The sequence below is a fragment of the Trichomycterus rosablanca genome, chromosome 15 (genome assembly GCF_030014385.1).
Source record: "Trichomycterus rosablanca isolate fTriRos1 chromosome 15, fTriRos1.hap1, whole genome shotgun sequence".
Taxonomy (NCBI): Eukaryota; Metazoa; Chordata; class Actinopteri; order Siluriformes; family Trichomycteridae; genus Trichomycterus; species Trichomycterus rosablanca.
The window spans coordinates 22,068,974-22,081,561 of record NC_086002.1 but is presented as its reverse complement, the minus strand read 5'-3'; the positions used below and the strand labels follow the sequence as shown (position 1 = coordinate 22,081,561).

Here is a 12,588-nt window from a genome sequence, read left to right as displayed (position 1 = left end):
CAGATGAACGTGTTGGTTCTTCTAGCGCGCATAATAACGCAGGTTTAAACTCTTACAGACTTTATTATATTTCTTTTTTACCATATTTTGATTAGATGTGTATTTACAATATTTAGCCTAAACACTTTTTTTTTTCGTTTCACACTGTATATCTAGCCTAGGAGCTAAATTTAAACCTTTTTTTAATAGAGAAAAGACGCGCATCCCTGCACTGTTCTGTATTTAACATTAAACACGCATTTCATTGGTCTTAAAGCTGTCTCATCTTTGTCATTATAAAGCAATAATATACCGAATCATAGCCTAACAATAAAGCTTGTTTATATAGCTCTAAAATGCAGATTAATTAAGTAATTTTCAAAAACAAAAAAAAATGGCGATATTACCGCATACCGCGATATTGAGACAGGTTGAATATCGCAAGGGGAAATTATTTCACCGCAACAGCCCTAGTAGTGACCAATATCACAGTTCAAATTTTTATCTAATGTCAAGTAGGGCTGCACGATATTGGAAAAAAACTGACATTACGATATTTTCTTTTCCTGCGATAATATTGCGATATTAAAAAAAATGCAGGAATTTTCACAACATTATTAATAATATTAATAATGCATGTATCTTACTCTAATTAAGGGGCTCATCTGTGAAAAAGGGTGGTGCCTACAAGGGATACAAGAGATTATGACAAGCTACATCTTTGTACTCGGTTAAAACTGAGCATTAAACTAAGAAAGCTTCAATATCACATGAGGGAATTAACAGGATTGACAAAATTGGTAATTTAAAATTTTATTTCACAATTAAAACCTCTTCAAGTAGTAAACATTATTTAAAAAAAACAAAAGACCTTTGGGCTTCAGCCCAGGGGCCCCAAATAATTGAGGGCCCCGGATTGGCTGCTTTATTTATTTATTTTTTTTATTTTGTTAGTTATTTTGGTTAATAAGAATAGGGAAGCTTACAAACCAGTGATTGTGTAAATCATTTACACGTTATTCATATTTCTGACTGTTGATTGGCCAGATAAACTATAACGAGCTGTAGCAGTACTGTAATGAACAAGTATGTGAGTGACATTCAGCTCAGCCAATCAGAATGCAGCACCGGGTTTATACGTTCTGCAGTTAGTTTTGTATGTGAGACTCGCTGTATGGTCCCAGCATGGAAGTTCGGGTTCTGGAACTAGGCGGTCTAAAGTGCTGTAACACTCACTGAAGTCCTGAATAAACAGTTAAAGTGACTCGACCCTGTCATGTGCTTTTATTTTCACACCTCCACCACCGCGCAGTAAAAGACCTGTAGCATCCCCACGGGACAGCGTCTAGGTGAGCCGACCCTCTGCGGTAGCAAGTGGCTAATGCTAGTGCCGCGATAGCGAAAGTAAAAACACGACAATATTTTCGTTAAGTAAAATATAAAAATAACTAAAAGACAGTGAAATATCAAAATACATATAATCACAATACACAGTAAGTGCACAGCAAGGGATATATATTTATATATGTAGGGGGGCCACAACCAGCCGTAGCCCCTGAGCCCACAGGCAGGTTAAATCGCCTCTGCATGTTAGCGCCATCCCACCTCATTCCATTGGTTTTAATGGAAAGATGCTAAATGCTAAACGCGAAACCCGATGAAATCGCTAAGTAGCCGCGTTCCAATAACCTAAGTCATTGACTTAATAGTAGTACAGCAAGGCAGCTCACTAGGTTTTTGAACACACTGGTAGATATTACATGGAAAATGAGAACGGTGTGAATTGTGTCAAGCAGCAAAAAAGTTGTAGCATGACGTATTTGATTTAATTTGCATTAAGTAACATCGCACGTCCTGCGATGTGATTATCGCGCATGCACACATCGCGATGTCGATGCTGAAATGAAATACCGTGCAGCCCTAATGTCAAGTACTTGGTGCTCGTAAAATGTTACATAATAGGATAGAATTCAATGACTAATCAAAAACCTAGTTGATTCTGGAAAGATAAATATGAAAGATTTTTTAAATTATTTATTAATTATATAATTTCTAAGTATTTAGGTCTCTTACTCCTCTGCAGGGTGTTAGCGAGGTCTGTCTTGTTCATGATCTTGAGAACATTCAGTGTGATCTTTAGCGCCCCCTCTCTGAAACTACTTTGATCTTTCTCGTCATTCACCTCCTGCTCAGAGCATGCTGGGTAATCTTCATTCAGTAGCTTTTTGAACTTGTTTAGCTCATTCTTTAACATGTTGATGACTTTAACCTCCAGTTCCTGTTGAGGAATTTAGAAGAACAGATCATCACAATTAGTGATATATTTACTGCACACATTCTTGCTTTTTCTTGTATTTTGTATATTGTATACATGCACATTGTACTATCACATTGACCTACCTACCTACCTACCTACCTACCTACCTACCTACCGTGGGGAAAATAATTAATTAATAATTATTTGATCCCCTGCTGATTTTGTACGTTTACCCCCTTACAAACACTTGAACAGTCTATAATTTTTATGGAAGGTTTATTTTAACAGAGAGAGACAGAATATCAACAAAAAATCCAGAAAAAAAAACATTAAATAAAGGTTATAAATTAATTTGTATTTGATTAGGTGAAATAAGTATTTGATCCCCTAGCAAAACGTGACTTAGTACGTGGTGGAGAAACCCTTGTTGGCAAGCACAGAGGTCAGACGGTTCTTGTAGTTGGTCACCAGGTTTGTGCACATCTCAGGGGGGATTTTGGCCCACTACTCTTTACACAATCTCTCCAAATCCTGAAGGTTTCGAGGCTGTCGTTTGGAAACTGGAAGTTTGAGCTCCCTCCACAGATTTTCAAGGGGATTAAGGTCTGGAGACTGGCTAGGCCACTCTAGGATCTTAATGTGCTTCTTCTTAAGCCAGTCCTTTGTTATCTTGGCTGTATGTTTTGGGTCATTGTCATGCTGGAAGACCCATCCACGACCCATCTTCAGTGTTCTGGCTGAGGCCAGGAGGTTCTCATTCAAGATTCTACGGTACATGGCCCCATTCATCAGCCCCTCAATGCGATGAAGACATCCTGTACCCTTAGCAGAGAAACAGCCCCAAAGCAGAATGTTTCCACCTCCATGTTTGACAGTGGGGATGGTGTTCTTGGGTTCATATCCAGCATTTCTCTGCCTCCAAACATGGCGAGTGGAGTTGATGCCAAAGAGCTAAATTTTGGTCTCATCTGACCATATCACATTCTCCCAAGCTTTCTCTGAATCATTCAGGTGTTCATTGGCAAACTTCAGACGAGCCTGTACATGAGCCTTCTTGAGCAGAGGGACTTTGCAGGCACTGCAGGATCTCAATCCATTACGGCGAAGTGTGTTACTAATGGTTTTCTTGATGACTGTGCTCCCAGCTCCCTTGAGATCATTGACAAGCTCCTACCGTGTAATTCTGGACTGACCTCACCTTCTCAGAATCATTCTTACCCCACCAGGTGAGATCTTGCATGGAGCTCCAGAGTGAGGGCGATTGACTGTGATCTTGTATTTCTTCCATTTTCGAATTATCGCACCAACAGTGGTCTCTTTCTCACCAAGCTTCTTGCTGATGGTCTTGTAGCCCATTCCAGCCTTGTGCAGGTCTACAATCTTGTCCCTGACGTCCTTTGATAGCTCTTTGGTCTTGCCCATGGTGGTGGAGAGATTTGAATGGAAGAAACTGATTCTGTGACAGGAGTCTTTTATACAGGGACAGGACTAATTTGTGTGCCTCATGGGCAAGAATTCTGTGGGGGTCAGAATTCTTGCTGGTTGGTAGGGGATCAAATACTTACTTAATTAAATACAAATTAATTCATAACTTTTATTTAATGTTTTTTTTCTGGATTTTTTGTTGATATTCTGTCTCTCTCTCTCTGTTAAAATAAACCTTCCATAAAAATTATAGACTGTTCAAGTCTTTGTAAGGGGGTAAATTTACAAAATCAGCAGGGGATCAAATACTTATTTCCCCCACTGTATCTATCTATCTATCTATCTATCTATCTATCTATCTATCTATCTATCTATCTATCTATCTATCTATCTATCTATCTATCTATAATGTGTGATGTAGTTCTAACATTATACTGAAACTAGTTGTTGTGATACATTTAGTATAATAACTTGTGTGCACCACATTGTTTTATTTTTATCTGCATGTTAAGTTCAGTAAATGAATAATATTAATTGTTCATTAAAATGTGCTTAACTTTTAAACTGGGATTTCAACTCTTTCTGAACCAGGTTCAAACATTAAAATGTGGAAGCCTGGGTGTTTGGTAACTAATAAGTCCCATTAACCCCATATGGCAAAATAAAAATGTCACATACAGAAGAACATCTAAGAGGGTCCAGAATCCAAAATCAACATACGATTAGGGCTGGACGATATGGCTCAAATTTATATCACGATATAACAATAAATTAGCTTTCACATTTACTGGATTTCAGCATTTGTATACAGACAAAAACACGACATCATTCTCAAATAAACATAAGCTTTGACAATATATATATAATATAATATATTAACATATGTCATTAAAAGAGTACTAAAATATTGTACTCAAGTAAAAGTACTATTACTTTAATGTATTTTTACTTAAGTACGAGTAAAGTTACTAGTCTAAAAATCTACTCAAGTGAAAAGTAACTCATTTAAAATGTACTCAGAGTAAACTTTACTTAGTCTCTTTTGTCTAATGCAAACAGGACAAGTGGATATATCTCACAATAGTTGTTTTTAATTAAAATATAATAGAAAAACAACATTTAAAACATTTAGGGATGTGTAATGTGTCATTTTAGTCCCATAAAACCTTTTCAAACTGTATAACCACCAGTGATGTGTCGTAGAATGATTCGATTCTATTGAACGGCCCTTTAAACTGAAATAAAGGAACCGACTCACGCTTCTAGGAGTCGCTATGTATATATACGATTTTTTAAAAGGAACCGAGACAAAATATTCGACTCCTCGTCGCAGAATTCACTGCCGCAGTTTCCCAGACTCGATTTCTTTAGCGTTTTTTATGTACTCAGTAACGGATGTTATTTAAAATGTAGCGAATTACAATTCTTAATACAAAACATACTTAAGTAAAAGTAAAATTACAGGCTGTAAAATTTACTTTAAAAATTACAAGTAAAAAACTACTCAATTACACTCAAGCGGAGTGTAATCAGAGCAGTGACGCTGAGCACTGGCGTCGTGCCTGTGGCGTACGTCATCACGCACGTATGTGTATGGATCGAATTTGTTTAAAAATCATATCACCCTTATTGAAACATTTTCTATCACGATATATATCGATATCGAATTATTGTCCAGCACTACATACGATCATTACAGTTTTTATTTAACCAACGACAAACTAGATTAGCATCATTATCACTCATACATGCATCCTACTGCAACTCCCTCCTGGCAGGAGCTCCCATGGCCACTATTAAACCCTTACAGCTCATTCAAAATGCAGCTGCCCGTCTGGTCTTTAACCAACCTAAACACTGCCACATCACCCCACTGCTGCGTTCTCTTCACTGGCTTCCTGTAGCTGCACGCATTCAGTTTAAAACACTGACGCTCGCCTACAAAGCCAAAAATGGACCAGCCCCAAGCTACCTTCGGGGTCTAATCAAACCCCGCTCTGTACTGCGCATCCTCCGAGCCTCTAGTCTAGCTCGACTTGAGCCCCCATCCAGGACTAAAGGAAGACGAGCATCAAGGCTGTTCTCTGTTCTAGCGCCCAAATGGTGGAACGAACTTCCTCTGTCTGTCCGAACAGCTGAGTCTCTTGCTGTCTTTAAAAAACGATTAAAAACACACCTTTTTACTAAACACTTAGGCTGACTTGTACTTATTTACTAACACTTTATTCCAATCTTTTCCATTTAAAAAAAAAAAAAAAAAAAAAAAAAAAAAAAAAGGCACTTTGGTTCTAACAGGTTTTAGCAGAGTTGTGTTCTTCGACTGTTGTCTATCTAAACTTAAGGAATGAAATGTTCACTATGGAAGCACTTCTGTAAGTCGCTCTGGATAAGAGCGTCTGCTAAATGCTGAAAATGTAAATGTAAATGTAAATGTAAATGTAATGTAAATGTAAATGTAAATGTAAATGTAAATGTAATGTAAATGTAAATGTAATGTAATGTAAATGTAAATGTAAATGTAAATGTACATACAAACCTTAAATATGGATTCCAGCTGATCTCTGTAAGTAACATTTAATTTCTTCTTTTGTGGTCTGTAAATAAAAAGACAAATAATCAGTTGTGCAGCTTTTCAGTCTTTATTATACATCACCAATGTACAGAGCAGTACTGAACACTAGCATGTTCCAACATCCAGTTATTGAAACATTTCCTAGCTAATTTATAAATTGACCAGTTCAGTGAGTTTAATGCATTTAATCCTGAGGAACTGAAAGTAAAAAGACTAGAACATGAGATTATACTGACCCCAGATCAGTAGAACATCCTCCATCTTTAAATGTAAGTGGAGGTTCCATTAAAAAACCAAACATTAAATAACTAATTAATGTTAAGATCTAAAATGTGATTCTTCCAACCTTCTTAAAACTAGAAACTTTATGGCAGATTTAAACAAAAAAAAACATGAAATCTAAATGTTTAATATTTTTAAAAAACAAAACTTTTTTGGTTTTGATGAAGAGATTTTGATGTTTTGGTATTTGTATTTTTAGTACACACCACTCATTACAGAGTAACCATGACAACTTCATCCCATAAAAGTTTTATTTAACACAGATGCTAATTCAGGGGTAAAATGTAATAAACAATTAGCAGTTTAACAGTTAGTAGTATCACTGTGTCAAAAAAAGCACAAAGAGCAGAAAGGCTCACCACCAAGAACATGACTAAGTAACAAACAGTTAGCTTAACTAGCTGCTAGGTTAGTTTATATAAAGTCACTTCTATTAAAAAAGGAATGCCTCAGTTATAAATGTCTGCAAACTTAGCGATCCTTTATAATGCTTTTTTAACACCAGTATGCTAATAACACAACCACGACTAATATGATTTAACATTCTTTAAAACATTAATTAATATTTATTTATTACAATTTTAATATACAGTAGATATAAACATTAATATCATGCTCTTATTTAGACTTTTTCCTGAATTTGTGGACTTAATCTCAGCTACTTAATCTAGTCTTGGACTTAACCAAAGAGGTCTTAGCAGTCCTACACAGTTTAGATTGTCCTTCAATTCCCAGAATTACTACCTCAGATCAGTAGATGAGTCCCTAAAGTGGTTTGGTCCAGTAACCAGTTACTCTTCACTAAACAAATAATTATTAAAAGTTTTAGATCTTCATAATGTCAGTCATTTTAACTCTGTGAAAACTAATCAGAACTAAATGAAGTTTAGAAAAATATCTCATTCTAAAAGTTTTTTTGATCTGGGCATTTAGGTGGTGCAGTTGTATATGGCACTAACACATAATGAGATTATACTGACCTCAGATCAGTAGAACTTCCTTCACCTTTAAATTTAATAGGTATTCCCATTGACCAGTCGCTCTTCATGGAGACACAGCTGGGTTCAGGTGAATCTTGTCTCTTACCCTCCATCACACTGGGGTACAGGTAAAACCAAACATAAATAAACTATATAAAAAGCAGGGGGCACCTAAAAGTTTCAGTTTTTCAAAAAAACACCACAAAGGATATTACAAAGTAATCAGATGGCTAGTTATTGATTACTTATACAGTATCTCACAAAAGTGAGTACACCCTAGGGGTGGGCGATATGGCCCTAAAATAATATTACAATATTTCAGGTTATTTTTGTGATAACTATATTTTATAATAAAAAAACACTGAACATTTTTTTTTTCATTTTAAGAAAACACTTTTACAAAAAAATAGTGTTATAATAGTGTATATATTAAATTTTATTTTATTTATTAATATAAGTTTCAAACACTTGGTAGAACTATGTAAGAATTATGCAGTTTTCTGTATTTTGTCTTTTCAATAAAAATAATGTAACAATGTAGTGGCAGAGTCAGACAATTTTCATAGGGGTGGCCAGACTGAGACCATTGCTCACTCGGGTATATGCCAAAGATGAATTTATTGTTGCCATGGCATTTTTTGAACGAGCTTCTCCACCACAGAACCACTATCCGCCATACTTGTTGCTGTGCCCAAATGACCCACGTAACGAACGTACGCCATATGCGTAGATGCGTGACATTATGCATTTATACATTACGTAATCAATGCAGAATACCGCTATTATCACGATATGGGATTTTTTTTATTGTTTTAAAAATTATACCGGTATTATCGTGAACGATACGATATAGCACACCCCTAGTACACCCCTCACATTTTTTTAATATTTTATTATATCTTTTCATGGGACAACACTGAAGATATGACACTTTGATACAATGTAAAGTAGTCAGTGTACAGCTTGTATAACAGTGTAAATTTGCTGTGCTCTCAAAATAACTCAACACACATCCATTAATGTCTAAATCGCTGGCAACAAAAGTGAGTACACCCCACAGTGAACATGTCCGGATTGTGCCCAAAGTGTCAATATTTTGTGTGACCACCATTATTATCCAGCACTGCCTTAACCCTCTTGGGCATGGAATTCACCAGAGCTGCACAGCTTGCCTCTGGAATCCTCTTCCACTCCTCCATGAAGACATCACTGAGCTGGTGGATGTTAGACACCTTGTGCTCCTCCACCTTCCATTGAAGGATTCCCCACAGATGCTCAATAGGGTTTAGGTCTGGAGACATGATTGGCCAGTCCAGCACCTTTACCCTCATTTTTTTTTTTTAGCAAGGAAGTGGTCGTCTTGGAGGTGTGTTTGGCCCTGCGGCCAAGTTTCCAAAGGGAGGGGATCATGCTCTGCTTCAGTATATCACAGTACATGTTGGCAGTCGTGGTTCCCTCAATGAACTGTAGCTCCCCACAGCCGGCAGCACTCATGCAGCCCAAGACCATGATGCTACCACCACCATGCTTGACTGTAGGCAAGACACACTTGTCTTTGTACTCCTTACATGGTTGCCACACACGCTTGACACCATCTGAACCAAATAAGTTTATCTTGGTCTCATCAGACCACAGGACATGGTTCCAGTAATCCATGTCCTTAGTCTGCTTGTCTTCAGCAAACTGTTTGCTGGCTTTCTTGAGGTTCAGCTTCAGAAGAGGCTTCCTCATGGGATGACGGCCATGCACTCTTGCGTCTATTTTCAAAAGACAACCTCTTTTATATGATATGACGCTGAGCATGTGCACTCAACTTCTTTGGTCGACCATGGTGAGGCCTGTTCTGAGTGGAACCCGTCCTGTTAAACCGCTGTATGACCTTGGCCACCGTGCTGTAGCTCAGTTTCAGGGTGTTAGCAATCTTCTTATAGCCCAGGCCATCTTTATGTAGAGCAACAATTCTATTTCTCACATCCTCAGAGAGTGCTTTGCCATGAGGTGCCATGTTGAACTTTCAGTGACCAGCATGAGAGAGTGTGAGACAGATAACACCAAATTTAACACACCTGCTCCCCATTCACACCTGCGACCTTGTAACACTAACGAGTCACATGACACTGGGGAGGGAAAATGGCTAATTGGGCACAATTTGGCCATTTTTACTTAGGGGTGTACTCACTTATGTTTCCAGCGGTTTAGACATTAGTGGCTGTGTGTTGAGTTATTTTGAGAGCACAGCAAATTTACACTGTTATACAAGCTGTACACTGACTACTCTACATTATATAGAAGTGTCATATCTTCAGTGTTGAATAATATTTACAAAAATGTGAGGGGTGTACTCACTTTTGTGAGATACTGTATATTTTAACACATACAGTGGATTCTAAAGATTTTCAGTCATTGGGTGATGCAGAAGTCTAAGGCACTAACACACCATGAGATGATACTGACCTCAGATCAGTAGAACATCCTTCATCTTTAAATTCAGGTGGCTGTCACTCATCACATGCAAGTTTTAATTTTTAACACAGACATGTTGGCTAATTCAGGGGTAATACAATTTATAAACAAACACTTCCAATGACATGACAGAGTACTCAGACAGCTACTGTATCTCAGCTAGCAGATAATTTATTTCATTTAACTCAAATCTTCTATTTAAAAAAATGCATGTCTGAGTTTTAAATGTCTGCAAATTTAGCTATGATCGACAATGCTGTTTTTGTATAACACCAGTATGCTAATAACAACCACAGCTTATATGATTTTATATTTTTAAATAAATAATCAAGATTATTATTACAATTTCTATATAAATATTAACAATAAAATCAAGCACGTATTTGCACTTGGTCCTGAATTTGACTCTTGTAGAGCTAACCAAAGAACTCCTGGCAGTCTTACACAGTTTGGATTGTCCCCCAATCCCCAGAATTACAACCTCAGATCAGTAAAAGAGTCTCTGAAGTGGTTTGGATCACTTGAACCAGTTACTCTTCACTAATAAATAATTATTAAAAGTTTTAGATCTTCACAATTTCAGTCATTTTAACTCAGAAAGTTTACATCCATAAAGTTTTCACTAACACCCATGAGATGATACTGACCTCAGATTAGTAGAACATCCTTCATCTTTAAAGTGAAATGGAGGCTTCATTGACCGGTCACTCTTCATTGAGACACAGCTGGGTTCAGGTGAATCTGGTCTTGTGTCCTTCATCACACTGGGGTACAGGTGAAACCAAACATAAATTAACTATATAAAAAGTACAGAGGCACCTAAAAGTTTCAGTTTTTAGAAAAACACCACAAAGGAACTTACAAAGTAATCAGACGGCTAGTTAAACTAGTTCTTTTTAAACTTCACTTAGTTCTGATCAGTAAAAATCAACCCACATAAAATATCTGTAGTCAAAACCCAATTTACTGATCACTCATGTATTTTAACATATACAGTGGCTCAGTGGTCTAATGCACTAACACACCATGAGATTAAACTGACCTCAGATCAGTAGAACATCCTTCATCTTTAAAATTAAGTGGAGGTTTCATTGACCAGTCGCTCTTCATGGAGACACAGCTGGGTTCAGGTGAATCTGGTCTCGTACCCTCCATCACACTGGAGTAACACTGAAGTAAAGGTAAAACCAAAAATAAATAACTATATAAAAAAGCTCGAAGGCACCTAAAAGTTTCAGTTCAGAAAAACACCACCAAGAACATGATACAGTAATCACACAGCTTAGCTAACTAGCAGCTAGTGTAATTAATCATACAAATCTAAAAAATAAATAAATAAACTGTATGTCTTAGCTGGGATTTAAAACCTTAAGTTTAAAACCTTAACCTCTTAAGTGCTTTTAGTTTTACACCAGTATACCAATAACTCAACCAGCGCTGATCTGATGTTACATTCTTATATAAATGAAAGTGTATTAATAACAATCTCACTCTCATCAATGTGTTAGATTAGTGCTTTCTTTATAATCACACACAGCGTGGACACATTATCAGTAATGAATTCCAACCTTTCTTCAGTAAAGTTTGAACTCTTGATGTAATCCTCTCATACATGTTTATTATTTGATGTTTTATGTTTATTATTGATTGTGTGTTTCTGTTATTTTGTCCACCGCCTGCAGGTATGTATATACCAGCGCGCTGACGTCACAACATCTGTGTAAAGTTACATTTTAGTATCCAGAAGAAAACAAAGAAGCAGTTTTCAGAAATCTCTTTATCCTGTTTTCATTAATCGTGGGTTTGTGAGTTCGTGTGGATGAGAGAAAAACACAGAAGACTAAAGTGTAAAAAATAACCGTGTTGTTGTTCACACGCCTAAATAACGGTGTTAAATGTGACGCATTTTTCCTTACCGAAACAATATCAGATGATAAAATCAATCCTAAACAGTTCTACATCAAATACAGATTAATAACATTTACATATTACAACTTTATATTCACAAACTCACCGTGATTTTCTAGAAAACTTTATATTTCTCTCCACATAAACCGAAGAGCTCACTTTTACTTTAACTCCATGCAGCCTTCAACTGCTCCTTCAAATCTGCAACTTCCTGAGTTCAAAGTCGCGAGTGTAACCTGAATCTACAAAAGAGAGGATTTTAGTTTTTTTAAACAGTTACACATACAGAATCAAACAGTAGACAAAATTATATGTTTGTTCTTTGTGAATGATAAAATTAAACAGCTATTATGTGTTACTAAAGAAGAGCAGAAATCATATCTTTTTTACGTTGAAACAATCTGTCTGCTTGTGAATGCTGCACTTAAAGTAGCGGTCGCCATGTTATGTAAATGTCCTACCGTAGCGCAGATGTATAGATCATATCTGTCGATTTATCCTACCTTATCAAAATGTATTCCTGTGGTAAATATTTAAGTTTTATCCATCTATTCTTATTAAAATTATGTCTATATCTTATTATAAACTAGTGGTAGCACATCTTGATAGGTCTGTATCTTATTATAAACTATAGGTGGCACAATTGATTCATTGTCTTTCAGACATATATCTCAATTTTTTAATCATTTATTAGGATTTTAACCTCATGTTTTACACTTCTG

The 12,588-nt window shown here is 36.4% G+C and overlaps 1 pseudogene; it reads right to left on the bottom strand.

Moving 5' to 3' along the window:
* LOC134329105 (NACHT, LRR and PYD domains-containing protein 3-like) overlaps positions 1–11,122 on the bottom strand; it is a 40,682-nt pseudogene extending 29,560 nt beyond the window's left edge.
* Between the last annotated feature and the right edge of the window lie 1,466 nt (positions 11,123–12,588).